Source organism: Callionymus lyra, chromosome 13 (genome assembly GCF_982586985.1).
Source record: "Callionymus lyra chromosome 13, fCalLyr1.hap1.1, whole genome shotgun sequence".
Lineage (NCBI taxonomy): Eukaryota > Metazoa > Chordata > Actinopteri > Syngnathiformes > Callionymidae > Callionymus > Callionymus lyra.
Genome location: NC_141830.1, coordinates 7902358 through 7920617, shown reverse-complemented (window position 1 = coordinate 7920617; position 18260 = coordinate 7902358).

The window sequence follows — 18260 nt, the reverse complement described above, 5'->3', positions numbered from 1 at the left end:
GCACATGACCGACTACACACACATGCAAATGCAGGGAACGGACACCCAGGGATAGGAACGGATACACATGTACGCAGACGCACTCGAACCTCGCCGTCCCTCCGCCATGTCCCGGCTGTCAAGAGAGCAGTTTAATAAATGAGGGGTTCACTCTTTCACGTCAGTGCTCAGAGGTGAGAGCAGCAGCTTCACTTCACACACACCTCTCGTCACCATGTTACAGCAAGAGTTTAGTGCTTCTTAATGAGAGTTGAATCCTGTCTAAGAGCTTAAAGACATCTGGGGTCTAATGGTGGGGGATCAACATGGAAGTATTTTGACGAATGTATTTCTAAAACTGTCGTAGCATCAAAAATCAGACTTTAAATTTGAAAAAAAAACAACATCAATTACAACCACTGTTTTGTTTTCACCATCATTTTATCTTCAATGCATGAAAACAATTAAGTGTTAAATTAAATTTGTCCAAGAATTCAATGTCAAAAATGTTCAGTGTAAAAAAATTAGATTCGTAAAAAGAAATTAAAAAAAATATTTTGTGATGAATAATAATTGTAATTGATAATTATATGTACATAAATTCAATGTAAAACAAATATGTATGGATAAATTAAAATATAGATTAAAATAAATCCAATATAAATAAATAAATGTAAAATATATGTTAAAAAAAAAGGTAACCTGACAAAAAGATTCAGTCTAAAGTGTCAAAATGTATTTAAAAGAACCTAAACTTTGACATAAAGTGATCTGAGTTACATTAAATATCCATATATATTTAAGTTAAAAAATAGTTTTGACTGAAGTTGAAAAGATGTATCTTGTAATATTTTATAGATAGATTTATAGATAGATTTTTAGGATAGATTTAGCCTTTAACGCTGACATGTTTCGCTAATAACAGAGAAACTTTTATTTTAGTCGTTCACCGCATAGCAAGAAGGTTGTTGGTTCGCTTCCAGGTCCTGTGTGGAGTTTGTATGTTCCCCCCGTGTTGCCCGGGTTTTCTCCGGGCACTCCGGTTTCCTCCCACGGTTCGAAAACATACAGAGGTCAATTGGGAAATTAAGGAAAATTTCTGTAGGTATAAGTGTGTTTGTGAATTGTTGCGTGTCTTTGTGTGTCCTGCGACAGACTGCCCTCCTTTCCAGGGTGTCCCCCACCTCTTTCCCGATGAAGCTTGGATAGGCTTCAGCCCCCCGCGACCCCCATAAGGGATTAAGCTGCACAGAAAATTAATGAATGTTTCTTTACATGAAATCACAGAAGGACACTGCTTAGACTCTTGAAGGAGCCAAGGTCTTAAGCAGGCAAATATTTATGACCGGAATGTCATCGAAAATATACCTAGTAATATGAAGAATCGTTGTATATTTTGAAGACTAGAATATAAAACCTGTCAATATAAGATCAAAAAACAAAAGTATATTGAAAATACATTTTAATAAAACACAAATAAAGTCCTAGATGACTTTAAATCTTGAAATATCAAGTTGAATAAACGCTGGTTTCATCGTCTCAGATCCTCAATTCCGGGGCCGAGTCGAGAACAATTCAGTCACGACATCACCTGATTTATGTTCCGTGGGCTTTATTGTGGTGTCCACGCGGGACTATATAAAAGTGTAATATCACATTTATTTCTAGAAAGCTGACAGTCCGGCATGTTTTATTCATGTGTGTTTGTAGAACCTGGAGCAGCGGTGTGGAGCTCAGAGGGCAGCGGATGATTGACAACAGAGCGCGCCCAAGTTGAGCAGCTGTGATCTGGCGTGTAAGATTGACTTCGCTCGTAATCAGTCGGCGAGGGTGAAAGGTTGAACGAATATATATTCTGCAGATTTATCTAAATAACTGTGCGTATTCTCAGGATTTATAAGCATGAATAATAACCAACATGAGTCATCGCGTAAGCACAATATTTTATGACTTATTGCTAAAATATGTTACATTTAAAATCCATTTGACATTTTTAAAGTAGATTTTCCTCATAATACTTTTTGCCATATAAATAAACAGTAAAATATTGCAGTATATATGAATATTATATGTTTGAATTTAAAATGTTAAAACTTGTTATTGTTATTGGAATAGTTTTTTTTTGTTAACCCTTGTGGAGGATAACACAAACACGTTTGTTTTTTGGGGTAACTGGGTGACCTTGACCCAGAGATAAAACAAGAGTTCAGAATTAAATTATTTCCATGTCAAAAGGTTTAATTTTTTCTATTATATAAGTAAGAAAATGTGAAAGTTTTATTTTTATTTGTTATTCTAATTAAAATTATTATTACCAACATTTTAATATACAATTTAAAAGGCAACAAATAAAAACAAAATTGAATTCAGAACATTAATATTTGAATGATGTAAATTATGTGTAAAAAATATATAAATTACTTTTGATATTTCAAAATGTTCTAATAATTTCAACATCCCTGGCTTCTATAAATAAATATGCAGTGGTGGAGGTCGTTCACCTTGACCCAGAGCCAACACAAGGGATACCACAAACACATTTGTTTTCAGGCCTTGGGTCAGGTTGACCCTGAGACAACACAAGGGATACCACAAAGACATTTGTTTTCAGGCCATGTGTCACCTTGACCCTGAGATAACACATTAAAAAAAATAAAAAACACAAGTTTTAACTCTTTAAATGTTAAAATTCAATTTTCTGATGACACTGATATACTTCCATAGATTTACCTTGAAGATAAATGAACCAATAGGCATTGAAATCTGCTTATTAATCATCATTAATTACATTTTAACATTAGATGTTCTTTTCCAAGAATAAAGCAGGCGTTTCAAATTCAATCACACAAGCGTCCAAAACTATTATCAGTCCAGGTCAAGAGCCAAACAAAACGTATATTAATCTAACAGGAAGTAGAAGTCTTATTTTGAAATTGTCTTTTTATTATTTAGGGTCAATTTATATTTTTTTCTCTTTGTCTCTCTGTATAACGTCTGTATCTTCTCTCATCTTAACCCTTGTGTTATCCCAGGGTCAAGGTGACCCAGTGGCCCCCGAAAACCAATGTGTTTGCGGTATCCCTTGTGTTGTCTCAGGGTCATACGTGAATATAATCTCGTAATTGGTGTTTATATTTCCTATCTTTCGCTGCAAATCTGTCCCGGGTAATAAAATCTGCAAAAAATAATTACAGCTCCGAGACAATCCAGCTCAAGTTATCAGCGAGACGCTGTCATGCTTTTGTTTTCCCGCTCGTCCTCCAACTGAACTTCACCGGTCGACACTTTAATTGGTTTCGGGGAAATCGGGTGGAGATGAGAAGTCACGACCTTGGCCTCCCCCCCCCCCCCCCCTCGCTCCGGAAATCAGATTTTCTTTTTTTAAATCAGACCCTCATGCAAATATCCAGCGTGTTTGAATGTGTCGGGAGGTAAACAGATACAGATTGTTTCGTTTCATTGTGTGTTTAGAGGCTGATTAGAGGCACTAATTAAATAAAGTGTTCACGAGTTCAGAGGCAAACAGAGGAGACGTTGACCCCGCGACTTCCAACGCACCCCAGGGAAGCTCCGAACAAAGAGAGTGGAGGCGCACGAGCTGATGGAGAACATGCACCCGGAGACTTTTAACAAACAAGCTTCATCGGACCTTTATCGCCGGGAACGCTCTTTTAATTCCCTCCTCGCCCTCGGAAATGAATATTAAGAGGCAGAGAGGGGGGGGGGCGTGGAGTCAAATAAAAAATATGCTCTTAATTGAGCAGATTTGTTGCCGACGCAAATACACTTTGACCTTCGACGACGTACACACCTGAGTCACCTTGTCTGGAAACAATAGTTTGTGCCAAGAACATGATACAACTTTTTTTTATTTAAATCTATTTATTATTTTTAGTGTCAGAAATGTATTTCGTGAAGTATACTTTCAGTTTATTGTCTGTTTAAACATTATTTATCCACTTTAATGAAATGTTGTATTAAGCTCAAAATTTATAAATATACATTTATAATAAGATTTAACAGTTTTACTTAAACAAAGAATAGAAATCAGATCTGGTTAAAAGTCACACATTTTTACTTGCAAGGAGAAAGTAAAACAGTTTTTTTTATCTGAATTCTTTCCAAAGCACAGAGCTGTTACTCACATTTCTCCGATCCTTAAAACTCTTCACTGGCTTCCAGTTTCTTTCAGGATCAATTTTAAAATTCTGGTTCTTACTTTCAGATCTATTCATGGTCAGGCTCCTCCTTACATCACTGATCTGATCCAGCCTTACACCCCAGCTCGGGCTCTGAGGTCTGTGGATCAGAATCTACTTATGGTTCCACGCACACGGCTCAGGACCAGAGGAGAGAAATCTTTTCAGGCTGTTGCTCCTAAACTTTGGAACAATCTTCCTCTCTCTTTGCGCTTGATGGAGTCTACTGACTCCTTTAAGAAACATCTTAAGACGTTTCTATTTGTTCAGGCTTTTCCTTGAATTTCTCGAACTCCTGTGTTGTTCTCGGTGTTGTCTTGATCTTTGAAGTATCTACTGTTTTGAGTATTGTTTTGATTGTTAAAGCGCTTTGTGACCCTGGTCTCGAAAAGCGCTATATAAATAAATATTACTTACTTACTTACTTACTTACTGTTAGTTCGCCATTATATCATCGTTGCTGTTTGAAAAGCCATTCATTATTTTACTCCAAAGGTTCTCATTAAACACAAAGATGAATGAGTTTTTATCATTGTTAGGGGTTTTTGTGTTCCGATGAACCGACCCCTCCCCAGCCTCGTACGTGGTGGTGGAATGAAGGACAGACACATGGATGAGTTTAAGAAAAATGCTCGTTTAGTGAATTATGCAAAAGTCAGAGACAAACTTACGTGAACACGGGCGCTAGCAAGCAGAGAGATCTATCGCAGACGTCTTCGAATGCCAGAACGCAAAGATCAGACAAAATGGTGGATCTTTATAGTAGAATATTCAGGTTAACGCCTCTAGTCAAATGTGAATGTAGGATTGGTCAGTAAGTGTAAACATTTGATTCTAAGATGGCCGGTCGCACGTGATCGTAGTGGAAACTTACTGAAGGTTGTTGTTTTCTAGAATCTGTCTCTTCTCAGCGACTTGTGTCCTTCAGTGTGAATTCTCAAACGGGTTCACACTGACTTCTTGGAATCTGGGATTGTTTAGTCTTTCTGTGTGTGTGAGGCTTTGTGACCTCGGCCTTGTGTTGCAGTCAGTGAATGCAATGCAAGAATAGGATTATTTAATATGAATTAAATATGTAAGATTATCAGTTAATCAAGTGACTATTTGAAATGTGTGTTAAATCTAGATGATTGATTACAGTAAAGTTGTCATTTCCTTACATCATCAAGTTTTTATCTGTCACGAAGACATCTCTAACCATCACATTCCCTTTTCCACACAAGAAGTGATACAATTATAATAAAGTTACTTGTGTTTAGTAAATTTGATAAATGTACTTTAGCTCAGGACTTTCCCATCAACCATCTTGTCATTTTGTATTAACTTTACCAAGAAGATTATGATTATTATTTGGTGTTTATCCATCTTAACAAAATTAATACAATATTCCAGAAAAAAAATGTTTGGATAGATATCAGAAGATTTATGAATGTGGAGTCTTGGACTTACATCTGGATTCTTGAAGGTCGTTCACTTGTATGGTATTTGATCGCTGCGGCGACACGCCCCAAAACTATTAAAAGGCAAAGAAAAAGTAGTTTTAATAAACTGCGACATGCAACTGGATCACTAAATAAGTGAACAGTCAGTTGAATGTGGTGAAAAATATTTGTTGTTGTCTTATTAACATAAGATACTGTACATATCGTGTATCGTCTACACTATTGTAACAGTTTATTTTCGTGTCTAAACAAGAAGGATGTGTCTCTCCTGCAGTTAATACAAAACTCTGCAGCAAGAATTCTGAGCAGCTCTAGTAGAAGAACTCACATTTCCCCGATCCTTAAAACTGGCTGCCAGTTTCTTTCAGGATCAACTTTAAAATTCTGGTTCTTACTTTCAGATCTATTCATGGTCAGACCTTCCATCAGTGATCTGATCCAGACTTACACCCCAGCTCGGGCTCTGAGGTCTGTGGATCAGAATCTACTGATGGTTCCTGAACACGCTTCAGGACCAGAGGAGAGAAATCCTTCCAGACTGTTGCTCCTAAGCTTTGGAATGATCTTCATCTCCTTCTGTGTTTGATGATCTACTGACTCCTTCAAGAAACATCTTTTTTAAGAAATTTTTATTCGTGCTGGCTTTTTCTTAATTGTATTGTGTTTCCGTGGCCTTTGTGTATTTCTGTATTGTTTTTATTGTTTAAGCGCTTTGTGACCCTGGTCTGTGAAAGGCGCTTTACAAATAAAAATAACTTATTTACTTACAGCGTTTTTAGGTTGCAATTCAACTTCCGGCCGTTAGATGGCAGTAGTCATTACATCCTCTGCAGCTAAAGGAACAATGAGATCCTGGCGACGACTGAGGACGGGAGGATACAGTCGACTCCAGCAGCATTTAAAAAACAAATGACAGCAGTTACGACTTTGTCAAGACTCATGTGGTCTGTAAATAAACACCAGAGTCAAGTACTGGACAATACTAGAAATATATACTTGTTCCTATACTACAATATATCATGTTGTTGTCACTATATCGTATCAACAGATTCCTGTCAACACACACACCGACTTCATAACACACTAACACAACTGTGCAAAAATAAGGCCGATTTGTTTGATTTCCATTTCCTCTCTCAAGTGGTCTGTGAAGGCTATTTCACATGCAACAATTGCCCTGCACCCCTTGTTTCTCGCCCCCCCGCCCAACCCCCTTATTATTCCACAAACCTCTCCAGCCCGTTGCCGCCAACAATAGCCCTCTCCCCGCTTCTCTCAACAGGCTTCCGTGGAATGTATTCAAATATTTTGACATTTCGCCTCCCCTCACTTCCCGAGCAGAAATGATTTGTGACAGCTGGAGATGGGCTCAGTCGGAGGAGCTTCCTTCAACACCCGGCCTTCCCTTTTTCCCCCCCTCTCTCCTCCTTTATCCACCACTGCTCCTCCTGTCAGCTCAGTCCTGCAAATCTCCTCCATTCGTTTTTGTTATGCGACTCCACAGTGTGACAGACAAACCGGGTGATATTCGGCTATTTGTTGACAATTTGTGTTTTGCTCGTCTTCCTCTGCTCCGTGAACACCTGCTGCTCCGACCCCGGCTGACACCAGGTGTCGGCGCCGAAAAAACCCCGACTGTTCACCTGAACACGTCTGAGCTCTGATGCAACCTGGAGCATTTATGTTTGAGATGAAGTAGCTGGAAAGTGCTGAACTTATCTGACCGAGGGTGCCTGGGCGTCCCATCATGCATCTGAATGGTGCGATAAAGCGATGGAGATAAGTGGAGCTTCCCGAACCAGAGTGAGCTGCAGAGAGAGCGTTTTTGAAGGATGTCGCTCGTTAGGTTTAGACAAACAGACTCTTCTCTGGTGACGTGTTGTCGGTTGTTGCAGATCGAGATCCAGACAAACTTTTTCAAGGTTGTCATTTATCACCTGCAGCAGCTCAAGACGAGCACGAGGTGTTACCGTGATTGAACACTTGAAGTATATCAGTGTCATCAGAATATTCAACAGTTGAATTTAACATCATAAATATTGAATTTAGATTTTTTTATTTGTATTAATACAATTTTCAAAGTGAACATGTTTTTCTAACTCATGTACTTTGATATTCTAAATACATACTAATAATTACTAAATTCAATATTGTGTTATTCTCAGCCGTTTAAATTGAATAAAAAATGCTGACACTATTAAAAAAAAAGTTTATATTGAATTTAAAAGGCTATAAATACAAAAGATACTCAATTAAAAAAAATCTATTTTTGAAACAGTGGAACAGAGTAGAACTCCAACTGTAAAAATTCATTTTGAAAATATTGGTATTCATTAAAAGTTTTGTAAGTAAGTAAGTAAGTCATTTTTATTTGTATAGCGCTTTTCGAGACCAGGGTCACAAAGCGCTTAAACAATCAAAACAATACTCAAAAAAGTATATACTTTAAACATGTGATGTATAAACATTTTTAATTTAATTTCAAAGGATTTGGAAAAAAATATATATATATATATCGATAAAATTAGAATATTCACAGATAAAAAAAATAGAAATGAATCCATAAATATCTGTTGCTTATCTTATCTTAAACACTGATAAGATAAGCTCATATATTGCCCTGCGACAGACTGGCGTCCTGTCCAGGGTGTCCCCGGTCTCTCGCCCAATAAAACTGGGATACGCTAGGATCCAGCCCACCGCGATAAGCCCCCATAAGGGATAAAGAGGTATTAATATATATATATATATATATATGGGGCTTAGGGTTATAGGTGGGACACCTGTATCGATATTCAACATTGTACAGTTATTTTTCTCTTTACAATTAACATGTTTGTGTTGAAATTACATCTTTGGCAGCTAGATGGAAGCAGTCATTACCTAAAGAGCAATGAAATCATGCCACATTACGGCAGTGACTGAGGACGAGAGGATACAGTCGACTCCAGAAGCTTTTACAGCTGACATATTTTGGTTTCAAAACAAATTAAATCAGCTACGACTTTGTCAAGAGTCATGTGGTCTGTAAATTCTGCAACTACCAGAGTCAAGTACTCGACAATACTACAAATATATCGTTGTTCCGACAGTATTACAATATATAGTATCGTCGCACCTGAATTGTGATACATATATTGCCAGATTCTTCTTAATACACACCCCTACCGAAGGATTGAAGAAATATCTGGGATTTTTTCTTGGCCTGTCGGGATCTGTATCTGCGAGGAAGCATCAGTCGTCACCACTAACAGGAGCACAAGATGAAGAGAGAATGAGTTCATAGCCGCCGTCATCTTGATGAAGAGGCAATCCAAATCAAAGTGAATGGCTCCACGTGGACGACTGTGTTTTTGGAATTCAAACGGGCAATGCTTCAACGTGACAAATCAGCCGGTGTGGCGCCGCGTTGATTGATTCCTTCCACGAGGAGCTAATAGATTTAGCCCTCTGTGAACGTGGCTCTCATTAACCTCCGAGCGCTTCTGTACGGGGAAGTATCGGCAGCGTTTCATCCAGCACTCAAAGCCAATTCATCGGGTGATAAATCCTCTGGCTTATCTGGCTGTAGGTGACAGCGCCGCGGCTGACTGGCCTATCAACACACGCATAATCACAAATCCACATGCATTTCCTGTTTCGTTTTTTTTCTACCAGGGGGGGGGTTACCATGGCGACCTGCGAGAGCAACAAACGTTGATCCGAGCGGAACTTCGGTGACACGCGTCTCGATCGGAACGATCGGCAGCCGGAGAAAAAAAAAATCTTCCTCTCGGGCGTCAGGGATGAGGAAGAACAAGGAAAAAAAAAAAAAAGTCTGAATTCAATTACATAGTAGAGCCCGGGCGCTGCCCTCGGGGAGTGATATCAGCACCATTTAAAAGTCTGATTACTCACAAAACCAATAACATTTTGACTCCCTGGTAATGGACCAGTAGATTAGAAAATTTAGATTACATTTAACTGCCTGTAGATTCTCATTAAAACGCCAGCGACTAGTTAGAAACAATAGGTAATTAAGAGTGTAATGAAGCGCGGTAGCGTTAGCACGCGGCGGGCTGTGTGCGGCTCTTGTGGGACCGAGCCTTTACTCCGCACTTATCCCGCAGCAAAGCCACCGCCGCCTTCTCATTGGGCCAATACCACGTATTTAATTAGATTAATGAATTTTTCCGTGGCGTCTCTGCGGGCCTTGGCGGTGCGCCTGGCGGTGACAGGATAACAACAGATTATATATTAGTGCGGGCCCCGGCGCTGGAGGCGGGCGGGCCGGTCCCCAGACAGACATGGGCGCGACATGTCGACGGTTTGGGTGGATCCGGCGTCAGTTCTGACTCCCGCTAAATTGTCGAAATGCTAATCGGCGTTCAAAGATGTTCCGGATCAGTAATGAAGTTAAAGAACCCAAACAAAAGTTAGTCACTTGAAGAGTTCTTTAAGTTGAAATAGAAAGTATCAATCTTGCCGGACCACAAGGAGGCGCTGTCTGGACATTATTTCTGTAAAGGTTTCAGGAAATTTTCAATTTTGCGTAGTGTTACTAAACTTGCTGGTTTTATCTTGATGAGGTTTCATGATACAGTGTCATCAATCTGCAAAGGCCACTAGATGGCGCTCTCAGTCAAATGCATCTGAACCACTGAGCTATGAAGTTGAAACAGTGTATTATGAAACATCATCAGCTGATTCATAAAAACCTTGTTGTTGTTTTTTTTATTAAAAAAAAAACATCAGCTTTTTGACGAAAATAAATGATTAGGTTTTAATTTTATATGATAATAACTCTGATGAGGTTAATCTACAAAGCCCACTAGATGGCGCTCTCAATTTTTGCCTCTGAACCACTGAGCTATGTAAATTAAAAATATCATGTATTATGAAACCTTATTAGCGGTTTCATACAACCTCGTACCCTTTTTTTATTTAAAAACATCATGAAACCTCATCAGCTGCTTCATAAAACCTCATTAGCTGTTTCGTGAAACCTCATCAGCTGTTTCATGAAATATCATCAGCTGTTTTATAAAACCTCATCAGCTGTTTCATGAAATATCATCAGCTGTTTTATAAAATCTCATCAGCTGTTTCATGAAATCTTATCAGCTGTTTCATGAAACATCATCAGCTGTTTCATGAAACCTCATTATGTGTTTCATGAAACCTAGTAAAGACACCTGCAGATGAAGTGGTTTCGTTTTTGATTATTCAATTAACTTCAAATATTAAAAAATTCAATTTTATTTAAAGTGTCTTATCATAACAAAGTTATCTCAAGACACTTTACAGTTGAAGTAAGACTATAGTTGATAAAGGAAAAACAGATCCCAGCAATTCAAGTGTGTCAAAAACGTTTTTTCTTAACTAAAAATGATAGTGTTTATGACCTTTGTGATTATGACAACACCTTCAGGAGAACTGGACCTGCTTGGTTGAATCATATGGATTGTGAAATTAGAAACATTTGATCTAGAATTTATTTTTAATATTTTATGATGTTTTTTTGGCAACAGAAAAAAACTGGTATAAGTGGTGAAATTTGTGTCTAAGGGTAGATTCTCAACCGTATTTCCTGAAAGATAAATAGAAATAAGCCAAACAGTCGTGTTTACAAAGGATTCAAATTGACAAATTATTAATTTCTCAATTTAAAAAAAAAAAAGGAAAGTTGGACACATTTAAATTTGACTAAAGGAGGTTTTAAAAACCTTTGAAGCTAATACAAGTATATAAATATAAACAAATGTCCACCAATCATACAGGGTGAAAATAACAATAAGGCTGATCTCTATAAAATAAAATAATGAAGTTGTGCTTGTTCTGATTACAGCGAGTCCGAGCCTCCTCCCTGTTAGACATTAGGTTAAAAAAAAGTGTCCATCGTAACCAGATTTGAACTAATAAATATGAAAATGCATGTGTTGAAAACATACCACAGCTAGAAACAAATCAATGAAATTGAAAGAGCAAGAGATTCTGTCTCTCTTGGAGAAGATGAACTGAAATCCAGAATTCTTTGTTTAAAACAATGGTGGATCTAAGTCAAGCTTTTCCCAGCAACATACCATCGATCTTGATAAGCAGCCGTGATGTCAGGCAGGTGACGAGTGCTCTACATGAGGAAGAACTCTCACCTGCTCCAAACAAAGTGCTGCAGACAGGATTGTTTGGGTTCTGCTTGAATGGATGCCTGAGGCTTGTCAGGGAGGCGGGGATTAATCACCAGGGGTGACGCGCCGACCATGTCGACATAAAGTGTGGACCCCCACACTGGGGGGGGGGGCGAATGGACCTGTTGACGTTGCACGTGGAAAATTATCTGTCAAAACATGGAATTCATTGAAGAAAACAGAACAGGATGAGTCCAAGGTCACGTGTCACAGTGTAAATAAATAAATGTCCAGCACCACCGTTTTTGTATTGAACAAGTTTTTACCTTTCTTGTTATAAAAGTACATGTCTCCAGTCAAACATGCAGTTTATTTAATCAATCAATTAATTTGTTTTGTATTAATATTAAACTATTTTAATTTATAACACACATTTTTTACACAAATACACATGTTGGCCAAAAAAAGTCATACATAATTGGATAAAACAAACTAAAATACAGTGAGTTATTCAATAAGACAACTAGTATGTACTTTTTTGAGTATTGTTTTGATTGTTTAAGCGCTTTGTGACCCTGGTCTCGAAAAGTGCTATATAAATAAATATTACTTACTTACTTACTTACTTAGGGCTATTAAATTGTACAATTCTGAGTTCGGGGGCAGGAGTGGAGTGAAAGTATCTGGATGTTCTGTACTATGTTAGTCTTTGTATCCTTTGTCTTTGTTGTTTTTCTTCGATCTATGTTCTTTATCTTTAGACTTAGATTGTGTCATCTTGTTCTTTCTCTTTATGTTCTTCTTCTTATTTTATTTTAATTAATTTTTTATGAAAAATTGCGGATTTTTCTGTGGCTATTGGAAAAAACAATTTACCTTAAAAGTATACACAACCATGAGGTAATTCTATATATATATATATATATATATATATATATATATATAAAATAAGGATATAAAACAGTAAAAATAAATACTGCGAGGTCCGGGAATGAGGCGTGTTTGAACGCAGGTTTATTAAAAGTACCACTAGGACAAAATAAACAAGAGTCCCACGAAGAATTGTCCAGAAACAGTGTCCATATCACAGTTCAATTTAAATTGCACCACAAACTTGGTGGAGAACAAACGGAGGAAGACTGGAAATCAAAGAGAGCTTCAGGGAAAAACACACGCTTATAATCACAGCAAAAAGCAGGCACTAGGTGAACTAAGAAATAGGAAATCCAGAAAGTCAAACGAGAGGAGAATACAAATGTGACAAACCATGGAGCGTCGATTATAATCTGGCGCCTGCTGCTGGGAAAAGACGCGGCTTTATACTCTTCAGCTGATAAGAGTAATTGCTGAAGAACTGCAGCTGGTGCAGCAACAGGCGCGGAGGTTCTAAACAAACTCAAACAAGCAGAACGAAACAGGAAGTGTGTTACAATAAAATAACAAGACATGACAAATGCGATCAACTGTTTGCTTTGATAAAAGCCTAATAGATCATATTTAATTTTATCTTTGATATTTTAGTTTTACATTTGGAAAAAACGTTTCATATTTCATTACCAGACGTTGATGTATTTTCACGGACGCTGTCATAATAGTAAAATTCTTCTCTTTGAGATCAATTAAATATATATGTTTCTTTTTCATTTTATAATAATGTGAACGGAAAATGTTTCAAATTTTTTATTACTTTTATTTTCTTTGGTAGTGCTGCTGCAGGCGTCTTTTGCTAACATTCCTGCCATCTTATTTTTTTATTTTTGTGTTGTTGTCATCTTAAGGTTTGTGTTGTTTTATGAGTTAAAGGTGCTATAGTCAGAGTCTGTAAATGAAAGTTAAATATAAATATAAATATATATATATATATATATATATATATATACGATACACAAGTGTTATGACTTTAAGCTGCTTCTGTGGAAGTAAATGTTCAGACTTTGAATATAACTTTCTATGAATTTTTCATCAGAAATCATGTGTATTATGAAATTGCACTTCTCTTGTCTCCTTGTACATAAACTAATAATAAAACAAATTTTAAAAATACATAATATTTCAACCAATGTTATTTTCTGCTGTCTATTATTTTTTAAGTGCATGAATACATTCACTGTAAAATTAAATGCTTAAAACAATTAAACGTAAAGAGAAGATTCTGTGAAACAATTCAACGTAAAAAAATAAATAAATAAATACATTTTAATAAATTCAATGTAAAAATTAGTCGATGTAAATAAATTCAGCGTTAGTTTAAACTGAATATGAACTTCTAACGATGTAAATAATAAACCAAGAATCCACTGATTAAATCTCTGTAAACAATACAACGATCATTCACTTAAACACATACAAATGCACGTCTGGTTCGATCAGGTGCAATATTTTATGAACCACAACAACTTTTGTGATTTTTTTTTCTTATCTCTATTTGTCACAGGTGAAGGTATATTAATTAGAATAATAATCCAAATAATACAATAACAAATATTTTTAAAATAATCATATTGAAAATCTGATGACACAAATCGCCTAAATAATTCAAAATAATTGTTTTAATGTTCATAATGTTATTTAGTTGTAAATCATTAAGGTGTTAAAGTTAAGGAAGAGGTAGTCTGAGAATTAAATAATTATTATAATAATAGCGAGAAAGCGTTCTTCTTTTGTAGTGAAGCAGTGCCCCCTATTGGCTCATTTTGTAACTTCAGTACTCGGCGCACCTTCATTCTAAATAAATATACAATTCCGTGTATTGAGTTCCTCCTTTCCAGAGTGTGGACTCCAGGCACAGATGTTGCTCTCGCTGAGTAAATGAGAAGAGGAAAGCACACAACTACACACACCTACACACACCTACACACACCTACACACACCTCCAGTGCAAACACATGGAGTAGATGATTCTCAAACCTTCCCTACAGGAGGAGGAAGAGCAGGAGCAGATGGCCCAGCGCAGATAGACCTGAAGACCGAGAGCTCTGGAGTTTTCTCTCTGAAGGACAAGGTCTCGTATTGTTGTTGCTGGCTGAGGGTCGCTCTGTCTCCTGGGGGCCTCCTCCCCTACCCCCCTCCACCATAAGAGCCTTGGTCTTATGGTGTCAATGTCCCAGTCCTCTATTGTCACTCCGGCTTTTTTAATTTCACAAACGCAATCAAGTGTGACACAAACTGTTTACGTAGCGTGTCTGCCACAACCTGGAAAAGAAAGAGAATGAAGGAGAGAGAGAGAAAAAATCTGAGCGCAAAATAATCCTCTATAATACCAGAGAGTTTAAAGAGGCTTTGCCAACACCTCCCCGAGCCCCCCCGCCACCTCAAGAAGAAGAGGATAAAGGTAGGGGGTGACACATCACAGGAAAGCTCTCAAATTCACCCCTCAGTCTTGTTTGGGGTTTTGCTAATTATTGTTTTTGTTTTTTTTACTGCTCAACAATCAGGGTATTAAGGCCTAAGCGTCTGGAGATAACATCCAGGAGAAGGTGAGGGGGGGGGGGGGGGGTAATGTGTCGACAGAAGGGGAGTCATGATAGGGTCTCTGCTCACGCCAGCGTATCACTCATATCACTCCCTTCCTCGGAGGATCTTCAGGAAGAAAGTAACTCGACGAGGAAGTTTATCACTCTCGACGGATGATGGATGGTGAGAGGTGGAAGTGAGAGTCGACACGAGACGCGTCTCCTGGTCGCGGCGTTTTTAGAGTTTGAAGCTTTTTTTTTTTATAGATGTTTAATAAGTCATTCGGGCGTGAAGCTAGACTTGTGTTCCACCTTCAACCCGAGGGGTGTCAAACTCAATCACACAACCAGGCAGAATTATTTTTCACAATGTATGTCGTAAACATATATTTACCAAACTTTCCTTTACCGGTATTTTCATATTTTCAGGTCTATTTATCTTAATTATCTTCCAGTTTAGATACATTTTTTTTTAAACTCTAACAGGAAGTCTGTTTATAATTGTATTCATTGATCTTATCTATCTCTTATCTTAAGGATGTATGGGCTTGTTTTTGTCTCATAAATATGTGTAACTACACAGAGGGTGATCTGCAAATATCCAATGGTTGCACTTGTCTTGTGGTATCCACAACTGTAATATTTGTAACTTGAATCCTGGTATTTACAAATACATGTAATGTAATGTAAAATGTTTTGTAATGTAAAACTTGAAATTCTGTGTGTGAAATAACATTTACCTGCAGATAAGTTACATGCATTCGCCACTTACAAAAGGAAAAATGCACGCAGTAAATATTTGCATGTTATTCTGACCCGCTCTAGTAGAAGAACTTACATTTCTCCGATCCTTAAAACTCTTCACTGGCTGCCAGTTTCTTTCAGGATCAACTTTAAAATTCTGGTTCTTACTTTCAGATCTATTCATGGTCAGACCTTCCATCAGTGATCTGATCCAGCCTTACACCCCAGCTCGGGCTCTGAGGTCTGTGGATCAGAATCTACTGATGGTTCCTGAACACGCTTCAGGACCAGAGGAGAGAAATCCTTCCAGGCTGTTGCTCCTAAGCTTTGGAACGATCTTCCTCTGTGTTTGATGATCTACTGACTCCTTCAAGAAACATCTGAAGACATTTCTATTTGTGCTTTTCCCTGATTTTCTCAGACTCCTGTGTTTGTCTTATGTGTCTTGATCTTTTAAAGTATAAGTATATTGACGTTATTTGCGATCATTTTAAACCCTTTTATAAGTTTAATAACAACTTGTGTAAAAGTACAATTGTTGTACTCACTTTTGAAGACTGCGATGAAATGTTTCCGCGCAGTAATGATGAAGATGAAGATGAAGAGGATGATGTTTACTGCTCTGCCGATGAGATCTTCACAGCTCGCGCCGTGTCTTCTTTAACCTCCATTAGAACCGCAGGTCCTGAAATATTAAAGGTAATCCACGTAAATGACTGTATTCCAGACTCCAGAACATGAAAGTAAACTAATGTGAAAACTCTCCTGACTCACTCGCTTGTTTCAAATCTTGAAGTCTTCCTCTCCAAGATGCAGTAAGTCTCTCATCATGACCATGTCTTGAAGTTACTACTTTATAAAGTTAGTCTGAAATCTGGGCAAACAAGAGGTTACGGGGGCGGAGTCCATTATAACTAATAATGGCTTTACTCCTCCTCCAGCCAGCTGTAATCACGCCCGCTTTGTTTATACAACAAGTCCCTTGAAGAAGAATTCCGGGGTTGATTCCACCCCCTGCTGGCGGACCTGCGTCATAGCAAAAAATGATAAATTTGCCGACAAATCCGGTTTCAAGTACAGGAATCGTAATCGTGGCAGGATAGTTGTAAAATCACGTAAAGACAAGAAGATTTGTCTGAGTTTTTGGAAGTTGTTTTTGGAATCGAGTAACGCAGTCGCAAAATCACGGTCGAACACATTTGTCAAAATCCTTCCAAGTAAATCTGATGCTTTTGAAACAACAATAACCAAGTGCGCCACCTGTTGGTGTCCCACCCCTTGAAGACCCTGGAGCTGTGGGCAACACCTGAGTCCTGGAGAAGTCGACCACCCCGGGGGCCACCCGTCTGTGAAAAAAAAACCCAGCATATGTGTGCGAGTTCGAGTCCGAGGTCCTGCCTGACAGATTCCGGGGGTGGGTGTGGGAGGGGGGTTGGGGGGCACCCGAGCAGCTGGTCTGGGGGTGATCACCCGGGAGGAGGTTCTAGCGGTGAAGTCAATGGACCTTTTCACGGCGGAGCCAAACAACAGGAGGCAGATGGACAGTTCACTGCCAGTGCCAGAGGGCCATTGAGCAAGCGAAGGCTCCATCTGATGCCGAAAAAGAGAAAGTCAGATATGAGCAGTGATTCTGCGTGATAAGAGCTCCAGGTGTGTCAACTGTTAACTCCCACCATGATTTATGACGAGAAGATGTTGGGGACACGAGGGTCTGCCGGTGGACATGTAGGTGGTCTTCAGTCCAGAGGAGCGCAGATGCCGCAGCGTTTGTTGACTCTCGGTAATTTGTTTGCCCTCGTTTTGTCTCGGTGCGCCGGGGGAGTTCCCGTTTTAATTTTGCTCAGTGTTTACCCTCTTTGTTGGTTGGTTGATCTGTTGGATGGAGGGAGACTTTGGTATTGAGGGAGGTCCAGAATTAAACAAAAAAATTAAAAAAGCGGTGCAGATTGTTTTAAGCTCTGGCAGTTCCATCAGACCCAAAGGCTTCGCTCGCAGGCTGCACCTGCTCCGTCTCCTGGGATCTTGATTCCTCAACCGTGGAACTCACCCCACCTCCTTCCATCCTCTGTTCCTCTCTTCCAGCTTCCTTTTTCTCTGTTAACTCCATCCTGATCCCTTTGGAAGTACATCAGTGCCATCAGAATATTGAATGGTCAAATTCACCATTTCAACTTTAGAAAATTTGAATTTGAATTTCTTTCTTGATGTTTTTAAACATTTTTTTAAATAATTGAATTCAATTTTTACATTATGGTAATATATGGTGACGTTATACGACCTAAACTCATGATAAAGGCTTTTTGTACGATTTAAATCTTGTGATAAATGCTTTTTTCA